General features: G+C 33.4%; 1 long non-coding RNA gene across 1 annotated transcript; it reads left to right on the forward strand.

Annotated features, from left to right (window-relative positions):
• The first annotated feature begins 1,886 nt into the window (after nt 1-1,886).
• Nucleotides 1,887-4,059, forward strand: LOC120083222 (uncharacterized). Its single transcript, XR_005483384.2, has 3 exons — nt 1,887-2,524; nt 2,619-2,684; nt 3,788-4,059. It is a non-coding gene; the product is annotated as an uncharacterized LOC120083222 (long non-coding RNA).
• The last annotated feature ends 6,566 nt before the right edge of the window (nt 4,060-10,625 follow it).

The following is a 10,625-nucleotide window of genomic DNA, read 5'->3' on the forward strand; positions in this document are numbered from 1 at the left end:
TTAATTAATAAAATAATCAAAATTAGTTTGAGAAAATAAATATAATATTTTGTGATTAAAAATTAATGATTATAAATAATCGATGATAATCTAATTATAATTATTAAAAAATAATCTCATAAAGTATTAACCGTAATGATAATTAATTAGCTACATATATAATTTATTAATGAATTAATAGTTTTTATACATTAATTATTTATGGTTTATTTAAAAAATAAGTGTATTTTAAAAAATAAGTGTATATATATATAAAAAAATAATTTATTAAAAAAATTATATATCGACATATATAAATTCTTTTATTAAAAAGGGAGATTTTCAAAAATAGAAAAACAAAAAAAACTATTTACACAAAATAACAAAATTTAATGATCTTCCTCCTTTTCCTCCTCCTCATTCTTCTCCTTCTTCTTCAGTCCGATCTTGGTCTCTCTCTCACCCACGCACTCTAACGTCCAGCAGCTATCGCACTCATGCCCAACCATTGATCCACCGTTGTTTGGGTCTACATCGTAAATCTGGTTGTACGTCGTCGTTGGTGAGCCGATTTTTCTCTCTCTACTCGATTCACTCACTCTCTTCCTTTAACTCTTAGATCCATGCCGCCCAATCCTCGTCACCGCCAGCACTAGAGCTCGCTGGATTTTTTGCTGTTAGGGATAAGATTTTGGCATTTTGGATTAATTTTGTTTGGTTCTTGAATACTCATTATGTTTTGGGGTTAAAATTAATTTAATCATGAAGTTTGATGTTAGATTTGAATTTTATTGCTTTTTAGATAGTTATGATAGATATTGTTATCAATGTCTATCATAGATAAACACTGTAAAAGTCTATCAGTATTTATTATTGATAGAAACTTATACAAGTCTATTACTGATAAAAGTCTATCATTGATAGAGGCTGATAGAAGTCTATCAGTGATTGAAACTGATAGAAGTCTATCATTGATATTATTAGTGATAGACACTGATACAAGTGTTTCACTGATAGACGCTGATAGAAATCTGTTAATATCTATCAGTGATTGAAACTGATTGAAGTTTATCATTGGTAAATGCTCATAGAAGTCGTCTATCAGTGATAGAAACTAATAGAAGTCTATCATTGACACTATAGGAATATAAACTAATACAAGTCTATAACTAATAGAGGCTGATAGAAGTTTATCAGTGTCTATAAATGTTTTTTATGCTATTTCTGTAAATATAGTTTGACATTTTTTCTATCTGTGAAAATTTCTTTTTAAAAATTAATTTATATTTCAAAAAATAATTAATTTTTTTATTAACCGGATGAGTTAAATTCAAATATTATAATTTAATTGTAATATGATTTTCTAAATTATAAACTTTATTTTCATATATTAATTAATTCAATTAATTTTTAAAGAAGATTAAATTAATTAATTTTAATAATATATAAAATAAAAGAATAAATTCATCTATTAAAAGAGAAGAGAGAGTAGAAATCAAGAAAACTCACACTTTTGGATGGATATCATTCATAGGCATAAAGGATGTATGGAAATAGTTTATTCACCTAAAGTTTCAAAACTTGTATCAAACAAGAGGATTATAACATCCCAAGTTTTTTATTTTTCAAATTCTGTATTTTCGTAAAATTCGAAGACAATTTTGTTAATTTCAAAGTTCAGTTTTGTTTAAAGGGGAGATATGAATCTATGTCACATTAATTTAATTTTAAGTTAATGTCTGAGAATTTAAATTTATATTGTGGAAATTAATTTGATTTTGATTTTGAAATTTGAAGAAAAAAGAGAAGAGTTTTAAGAATATATATTTAGATATATTTGTGTAACGAGGGAAAGGTTAAAATAAAATTGAAATAAAATATAATGGAATAAAATAAAATTATATTTTATTTCTTTCATTTAAAATAACCTTTTTCTTTTAAAAAAGAAAAAAAAAACTATTTTCTCTCCCTTCTTCTTTTTCCTCCCCAACGTGAAGACCTTCTCTATGTGCCCTAGCAGCCGCTGGCCATCTCCTCTCCAACCGGCATCGCACGTCTGACCGCCATCAGTTCGTCGGTCATTCGTCCGTGGGCCGTCGTTCGCACAGGTCAGCTCAACCTCATCAGCAAGTAACGATCGTCCAGATATTCTTCGTCGCGCGCCAATCTCGCCCAGCCAGTCAGATTCGCATCCGCAAGTTGCCGTCAATCGTTTGGCTGCTTCGTTCATGGGCCGTCGTGCAATCAGCCAAGATCTGAATCCGAATGACCCAGCCCAGCCGTCGAAACTTCTGCCGTGAGCCATTCCTCCGTCCAGTCATCTGATCTGTGCGACCCACCGCCGAATCCAGCTGACCGCCTCCCTCGTGTCGCGCGATGCCACTCACCGTTCGTAGGGTGCAGTCGCGCCACCATGAGTCACCTAGCCTCGTCAGCTGCCAGATCTGAGTCGAAGCTCCCCCAGACACACCGTCCAGCCTTCAATCGCTGCCACCGCTCTAGCTTTTGACCACCGTCCATCGCCGCGTCGGACTCTTAGATTTTGGTAAGATCTATTTTGTGGTTGGATTTCTTGAAAGATTTTGGATGCCCACTAAGTTGGATTAAAGGTTAAATTAGTCGCATTATCTTGATTTTAGATTTGAGCTTGGGAAATTACAGCAGCGATTGTCCAGCGGATTCAAGATCATTCGATAAGAGTTTTGGTAAGAGTTATGGTCCTTATTGTTGGTTTGTGGGTAGCTTTGATTACTGAATTAAGTTTGACTTAACCCTTGTATCTTTAAGGATTTAAAATCTGTTAGAAGGAGATTTTGGAGTGGTTGTTGATCAAGTTCTTTGGGTAAGTTTTTGGGTATTGTGGTTTTGAATATGAGTCGCAATTATTATTGGACTAAAATTTAATGGTTGTATTCGTATGTTAGGGTCTTACTTCAAACCGCGGTCATCGTTTGGTTGTCGGAACTGCCCATGGGCCAGGCTTTAGTTGTATGCTAGCATGATAAGTGTGTGTTATGGTAAATGTTAGCATGTTGATTGACGGTATGACCTGAATCAAAGTATGTTCTGGCACAAATTCTGATTTATTTACATACACACCTAAGTGCTTGATCGTTAGTATGTGATAGTATGTGATAGTATGTGTTTTCATATGTCGATGTCTGATCTGCTGGTGTTGAGGCATACTTGCATGTTGTGGATTTATGATATAAGTTATACATGGATGATGTATAATATGTTATTAAGAATTATGTGTATGTGATGAAGCCATGGTATCAAGGATTTTTATGTATGTTTTAGAACTGTACAATGTTGAATCATAGCACGTTAAGACTGTGTGAATATCCTCATTGATTAGTTAGATGCTCACTAGTTTGTGTTTCCTTCGGGATTCACTAGTTTGTGTTTCCTTCGGGATTCACTAGTTTGTGTTTCCTTCGGGATTCATCAGTTTGTGTTTCCTTCGGGATTCACTAGTTTTGTGTTTCCTTCGGGATTCACCAGTTTGTGTTTCCTTCGGGATTCACCAGTTTTGTGTTTCCTCCGGGATTCACCAGTTTTGTGTTTCCTCCGGGATTCACCAGTTTTGTGTTTCCTCTGGGATTCACCAGTTTTTTGTTTCCTTCGGGATTCACCAGTTTTGTGAGCATACTTAACTACAATAGGATAGGACTAAGTCTCTCATCTGTTACATGTATTTATGTGCCATATGCGGGTATCTAGAGGACATAGATGTCTAGCCTGACCCCAGTGGTGGGGCTACTTACTGAGTATTTCATACTCATTCTTTCTTATGTTGATGTTTCAGGTAAGGGTAGAGATGCATCGACGATGGCGTAAGGGTAGAGATGCATCGACGATGGCGTAGCGGAATTCGTGATTGTGTCACTGGGACTAGTTTTTACGCTTCCGCATCATGAGATTTAGAGTTCTTTTCATGTTTCTCTTAATGTTTAGTTTTGATGTTTGAAACTTATTATTAAGAATTTTTTTTCATATGTATTTATTAACCTTTATGATTTATGGGTACCCTATTATTGTTGCATTTAATAAATGTCTTTTGAACTTCTCTTGTTTTAATTAGCATTTATTTCAAATAACTGAGTGTCGTTTTAAATTCTTTGCATGCATTTATTTTAGTAACGACGGGTCGTTACAAGGATGGTATCCCTTACATATTCTCATCTCATTTTTCTCGATCCAAATGCCTTCTTAGGAAGTAATTTTCGAGGAAGTTCGCCCATGGATGATAAAAACTTATCATCAAGGGATTCTCCTTCATTTCTAGAGTGGTAAATAAAGTGGCACACAATTTGGTCGAATAGAGTGAGTGATGTTTTGGTTGAAAATCCTTCTGTATGGCTTCTTCAATGTCCTTTTTTATAATTGTGAGGCAAGGGATCGGACATCTAACTTCAAGATCATCGTAAATACTTGATGTCGGTTGAACTATGTCAGTTGAACTATATTAAAATTTAATATATCATTTGTAATTTTTTAAAATTTGATCTGAAAACCTGTAAAACATATTAAACCAAATAAAGATTCACATAATTAAAAAATGGAAATGAAGCCCATATTATAACAAGTAAATAAAAAATTGCAATATCCAAACGAATTCGATACTAGAATTTCATAAACATTCATATCACAAATACATAAAAGAAATAAAATTAAAACAACATCTAGAATACGTCTCGAACACATCATCTTCAACAATTGTCCCAGCTCATCTCCAAACAGTATTCTACAATAAAACAAAAACATTGAAATATTATATCGATAAATATCCACAACACGTTCAAACTTCAATACGGGTGGTAATGAAATTCTACCCACCCCACGACAAACATGGTACCTCTCGAACATAAAAAACACACAAAACGAGTAAACAATGACCAACACACATAAAACTCAAATTTTTCCCCAAAATGGTTTAACCCAATCTCAACCCCCTCCCCCTCCCTACAACACATTAAACTTCGTGAACATTCATAAATACACAAGATAACCAAGTTCAAGGACAAGACGGGTGTAATGAAAATCTACCCACCCCCACGACAAATATGGAACCTCTAGAACATAAAAAACACACAAAACGAGTAAACAATGACCAACATACATAAAACTCAAATTTGTCCCAAAATGGTTTAACCTAATCTCAACTCCCGCCCTTAATCTCAAATTAATTAATTAATCAATATTTTGATGATAAAAAAACTCAATTTTTTATTGAAATTCTTAGTGTTTTAATATGTCCATAGCGTAGAGCTCGGAACAAAAATTCCAACACCTCTTGAATCACTCAAATCGGAGCTAAAACGAAAACAATATGACCGAAACAAGTCTATAGAGAAAATACCGTGGTGGATGACGTGGCATAACCAGACCATTTGCATGTAGACATGTGGCACCATATTGATTGAATGGTGGACCATTAAGAAATTAACATATGATGGACTTTTGATTTTTGGATTGATTTAAAATTTAAAAAGAATGAATTTGAAAAGAAAATAAGTTTAATATTATTTTACGTTTGTGTCTAATGACTAGTTTTTTACACATGGTATGTTTTTTATTTTTGGATCGACTTTAAAAAGAATGAATTTAAAAAGAAAATGAATTTAATATTATTTTATGTTTGTGTCTAACGACTAGTTTTTGACACATGGTAAGTTTTTTTATTTTTTGGATTAATTTTAAAAAGAAAATGAATTTCAAAAGAAAAGAAATTTAATATTATATTTTGTTTGTATCTAACGACTGGTTTAGTTTAAAATTTCCACCATTGATTTTTATTTTCCAAAATCCAATAGTCCAAATTAATTGTGGTTTCTAAAAAATTTTTCAATCTCTATATAAACCATCTTACTTTCCAAATTTTAAACCAACAAATTTTACATTTCATAATCCTCCAAAACTCAAAAGTCCCTTGTTGCTCCCTCTAAGTTCCCAATTTTTTTCTTCTCATCTTATTCCTGAGAGAGTGTTATTGTATCGTAAGGATAAACTTGTTGAGTGCTTAAACTTGTAAATCCTCTCTAGTGAGAGTTGTATTGTGTTCTTAAAAAATTCCAACATTTGTAACGATTTGATCCTAAACCGTGAAAAGTATCAAGTTTTCTCTTGAACCCGTAAAAGGAGCGGTGGTGTAACGGTTGGGCTTTAATCCGTGGAAAGAGTCGGAAAGATTTTATTCAAATTCCCAAGAGGCGCTTGGGGAGTGGAGTGGGTCGAGTTTGACCGAACCACTATAAAAATTACGGTGTCTTCTTCTCTAACTCTTTCTTTTTTATTTTTGCAATTAATTTAAGCAATTTATTGTATGTTTTCGTTTGTTCTTATTTATTTGCTAAAATTTGATAGAATTAAATTATCACATTTTTTGTCATCTTATTTGTTGCATAATTTGAATTTTTCTTATTATTTATAAAAAGGGTATTAATTAGTTTAATTGGGTTAATTTAGGAAAAAAAATTTAATTAAACCCTATTCACCCCCTTTAGGGTTGCCATATCGATCCAACACCCCCCTCCCCCTCACAACACATTAAACTTCGTAAACATTCATAAATATACAAGATAGCCAACAAAAAACACATCAAAATCCATCATTAACTTTGTACGACCCAAATAAGTCACCGTACGCAGGGAAGTCATTAATCGTCCATAATAAGGTAGCATATAGTTGAAAAAACTCACCAGCAACAGAATCATAAGTTCACACACCAATTGTCCACAACTCTTTCAACTCTTCAATCAACGATTGTAAGTAAATATTAATTTCCTTTCCAGGAGATTTTGGACTAGGTATGAGCAAATACATGAAGAAGTTTGTTCCCTTCATGCATTTCCAAGGAGGAAAATTATAAGGAATTATCACCACAGGCCACATACTATAAGAAGTGCTCATATTTCCAAATAGATTGAAGCCATCTGAAGCTAATCCCAAACGAACATTTCGAGGATCTAAAGTGAAATGAGCGAATTCACGATCAAAATGTTTCCACCCTCTGCATCAGCTGGATGTCGTAATACATCCTCCGTTTCAACTCACTTATCTTTATGCCATCTCATGTCAGAAGTGCCTTCTTTTAATACAAACAATCATTTTAATCTCGGTATCAATGGAAAATGATGCAATACCTTATGTGGTATTTTTTTACCCTTGCCATCATTAATTTTGTACCGAGACTCACCACAAACAGGGCATTGTTGCAAATCTACAAACTCTTTCCAATACAATACACAATCATATTTGTATGCATGAATAGACTCATAACCTAGGCCTAAATCACGTAATTTTCTATGGCTTTATAAAGGAAGTAGGTATAGAGGTGCCAGCTGGAAACGTTGCTTTTAACAATTCCAGCAACATGTCAAACGATTTGTTACTCCAGCCATTCAGAACTTTGATATGCATCAACTTCACTAAAAAGTTCAAGGACGAAAATTGCGAACACCCAGAGTATAATTCATTACGTGCTTTGGTCATTAAAGCCTCGAATAAGTTCGTGGTATCTCTTTCTTGACCATTAAAGGACATTTCATTCTCAATCCTTCCTTTATTTGCATTTTCGTTTTCAATTGGAACTTGTAAATTGTTTATAAGATTCAACATCTCATTTTCTTCAACAGCATTACTCTCTATGTTAATAGATGTCGTTCCACAATATCTATCTTTTCCCAATTGAATTCATACAATTCTTGCATGGACATCTTATTCGTCCGGAATCATTACATGAAACCTTGTCATATCTAAGAACTGTGATACTCCTTCTCTATACTCCACTGATAACTTATTCCTTAGTTTAATTCGTTCTTTATTCATCCTTAAAAATAAATATTTTCTGACCAACTTGTAATCCAAAACAATAACCTGGATTAGAGGACAAAGTACAAAGTATTATTAAGCATTGAGTTCCATAATTTTCATTTTTTTAGGCAAAATAAACACATAGGTCCCTAGACGTTTAAATTGTCTTAACAACTTTCAAATGTTTTATTTAGTACATCTCCAAGCTTTCAATTTTGTGTCTAATATAGACCTTTCATCTATTCAACATCTTCTAAAATTTACAAGCCTATTGAACACAAAATTTAAAGTTTAATTTTCTATTAGACACAAAATTTAGTTTTATGTCTAGTAGATTCTTTAAACTTTTTAAAAATATTAAATGTGTAAGGGACCTATTAAGTACCAAATTGGAGGTTTAAATATTTATTTTATATTTTTTAGATTTATAGATTTATTAGACACAAACATATAAGCATAAGTTCATATACTAAAAATAGCACATAGCATCTATGTACTAATTTTCTTTCTCCTTTCAAGGAAAGTTCGAAATGTTAAATCATGCATGCTTAGGCTCCAAATAACCAACATCATATCATTTTGTAGGACATAAACATAGTGTTATTATCAACTTGAAACTTAAAAGAATTTTATAATATTTATCTCTAACGAATTATGACACAACAATTTCAGAGAATTGTAAAACAAATATATTCTGCAAAAAATAGACGAGATATTAATGGGCATGATTTGTACAAAAAAAATTTCAGAGAAGATTTTATTGGACATGATTTGTACAACAATTTCAGAGAATTAACAAAAGCGAATACAATATGTACACACATTTTAATGGGCATGATTTGTACAAAAAAAATGTGAAATAATGATTTGTACAAAAAAAATGTGAAATAATGAAATAAGATTATCGACAACAACGGTGGCTGAACATCACGAGGAGACGATGAAGGCGACAGACAATTGATTGCAGTTGCTGACCGAAGGGAGAGCGGTGGCAGCAGCGGCGAAAAAAATGGGGGGGAAATGGGAGAAAAATGGGAGAGGGAGGGAGAGGAGTTGGGGGAGGGCGAACAGTGGTGGCAGCAGCGGGGAAAGAAAGGAAAAATAGGAGAGGGAGGGAGAGGAGAGGCGGCGACAAGGGGTGGTGACAATGTGTAAAAGGATGGGAAATGGGGAGAGGGAGGGAGAATGGTGGAGAAGAATGAGGAAAATGGGAGAAGGAGGGAAAAATTTGAGAGGGAGAGCCAGAAGATGTAGAGGCGGCGCCGGTTTAAGGGGAAGATGAGTTAGTGTTTTGGAAAAATGGGGAAGATGGGGGAAGAAGAGGTCTGGTTTAAACCAGACCCCTCTCCCGACACTGCCTGATGGGCGTCAAGAGAACCCTCGGGAGTTCTGTTGGAACTCTCCACGCCTATTTTAATTGTCGAAAGTTCCCCGGGGAACTCCTGACGCTGGTTTCAGGCGTGGGGAGTTCCCCGGGAACTCCCGATGATCCTTTATGACGCCCGATGGGTCTTTACGTCATCGAGAGAGATGGTCTTTCCTGACGACCTAACTCCCGACACTATTTAGGCGTCATGAGAACTCCTTTTTCTTGTAGTGAGATAAGGTACAAGTTTTATTACTAAAATTTGAGGTTGGTGTCTACTTAGTCTCTAAGTCAATTCTGTGTTGATGTGAGAAATTTTATTATAAGATGGGGAATTTTATTAATTTTATATTATGCCTTTAGACTATGGGTATGTTGATATAACTTTTTAATTGTTTAATTTTAAAAATGAATTATTTTAGAAGAAAATTGAAGTGTTCGATAAAATTTTTTGAAATACTTTATTTTAAACAATTTTTATAAAAAGAGTTTAAATAACAAAAAGTACTTTTCGAAGAAACAAATAACCAAATCAAGGCTGCCATTCTGAAATCTTCCGGCATGCACTAAACTCGCGGATGTGAGACAAGGGGATAGATAGAATAAAAAAGAAACAAAAATTGCATGTAAACTAAAAATATAACATGAAATTACTAATATTCTACATCCTAATTTCCCTTTTTTCTTTTTTGTAAGTAAATAAGATATTTTATTGATAAAATAAAAAGAAACTAATGATTAGTGTACAACATAATCAAAATAAGAAAAATCCAAATATAGTCATTACATCCAAATACAACCAATTAAGTGCTGGATTTTATGCCCTGAACTCGTGGTTTGTAAGCACATATTTTTTTATGATTAATAAAATAATTTGTTATTTGATATCATGTCCTCAATCTGCATAATTATATCCAAAAAAGCAAAATTCAAGGTTATTTTCACGAAACTTGAATAGTATATATAGTCGACATACAATGGATTATGTTCAAATAATAACGTAAAAGATCTATAGTAGATAGATAAAATTGGGTACCTTATTTTGGTAAGACTATGGATATGACCCATTTTGTAAATGTTACAAACGATATAATCCAAATCGCTCATTTGGAGTCATGTGAGTGGGGGTATTCTATAGAATGAGTTTGTATGAGACTGGACATGAAATAATTAATCTCTCTCTCAATAACTCCGTTAATTGAAGAGATTAATATTTCACAGGATGATCATATATAATTCAATCTTAATCCTGAGTGAGTTATGAACTCTTGCTTATGAGAGCTCGTCTTTTGATTTGCATGAGTGAGAGTGGTACGAGTCGCCAACTCAATATGTCTACCATTTTGGCAAAGTGTTTGGAATTGGGAGCTGAAAAATTTTACAAGATGAAATTCGCTCCTTCCCATATATGGAAAGTAGATGAGTAGTTCTTTAACTGCTGACTTCAGAACTTGAACAATAAAAC

Source organism: Benincasa hispida, chromosome 8, assembly GCF_027475165.1.
Source record: "Benincasa hispida cultivar pf3 chromosome 8, pf3_genome.v1.1, whole genome shotgun sequence".
Taxonomy (NCBI): Eukaryota; Viridiplantae; Streptophyta; class Magnoliopsida; order Cucurbitales; family Cucurbitaceae; genus Benincasa; species Benincasa hispida.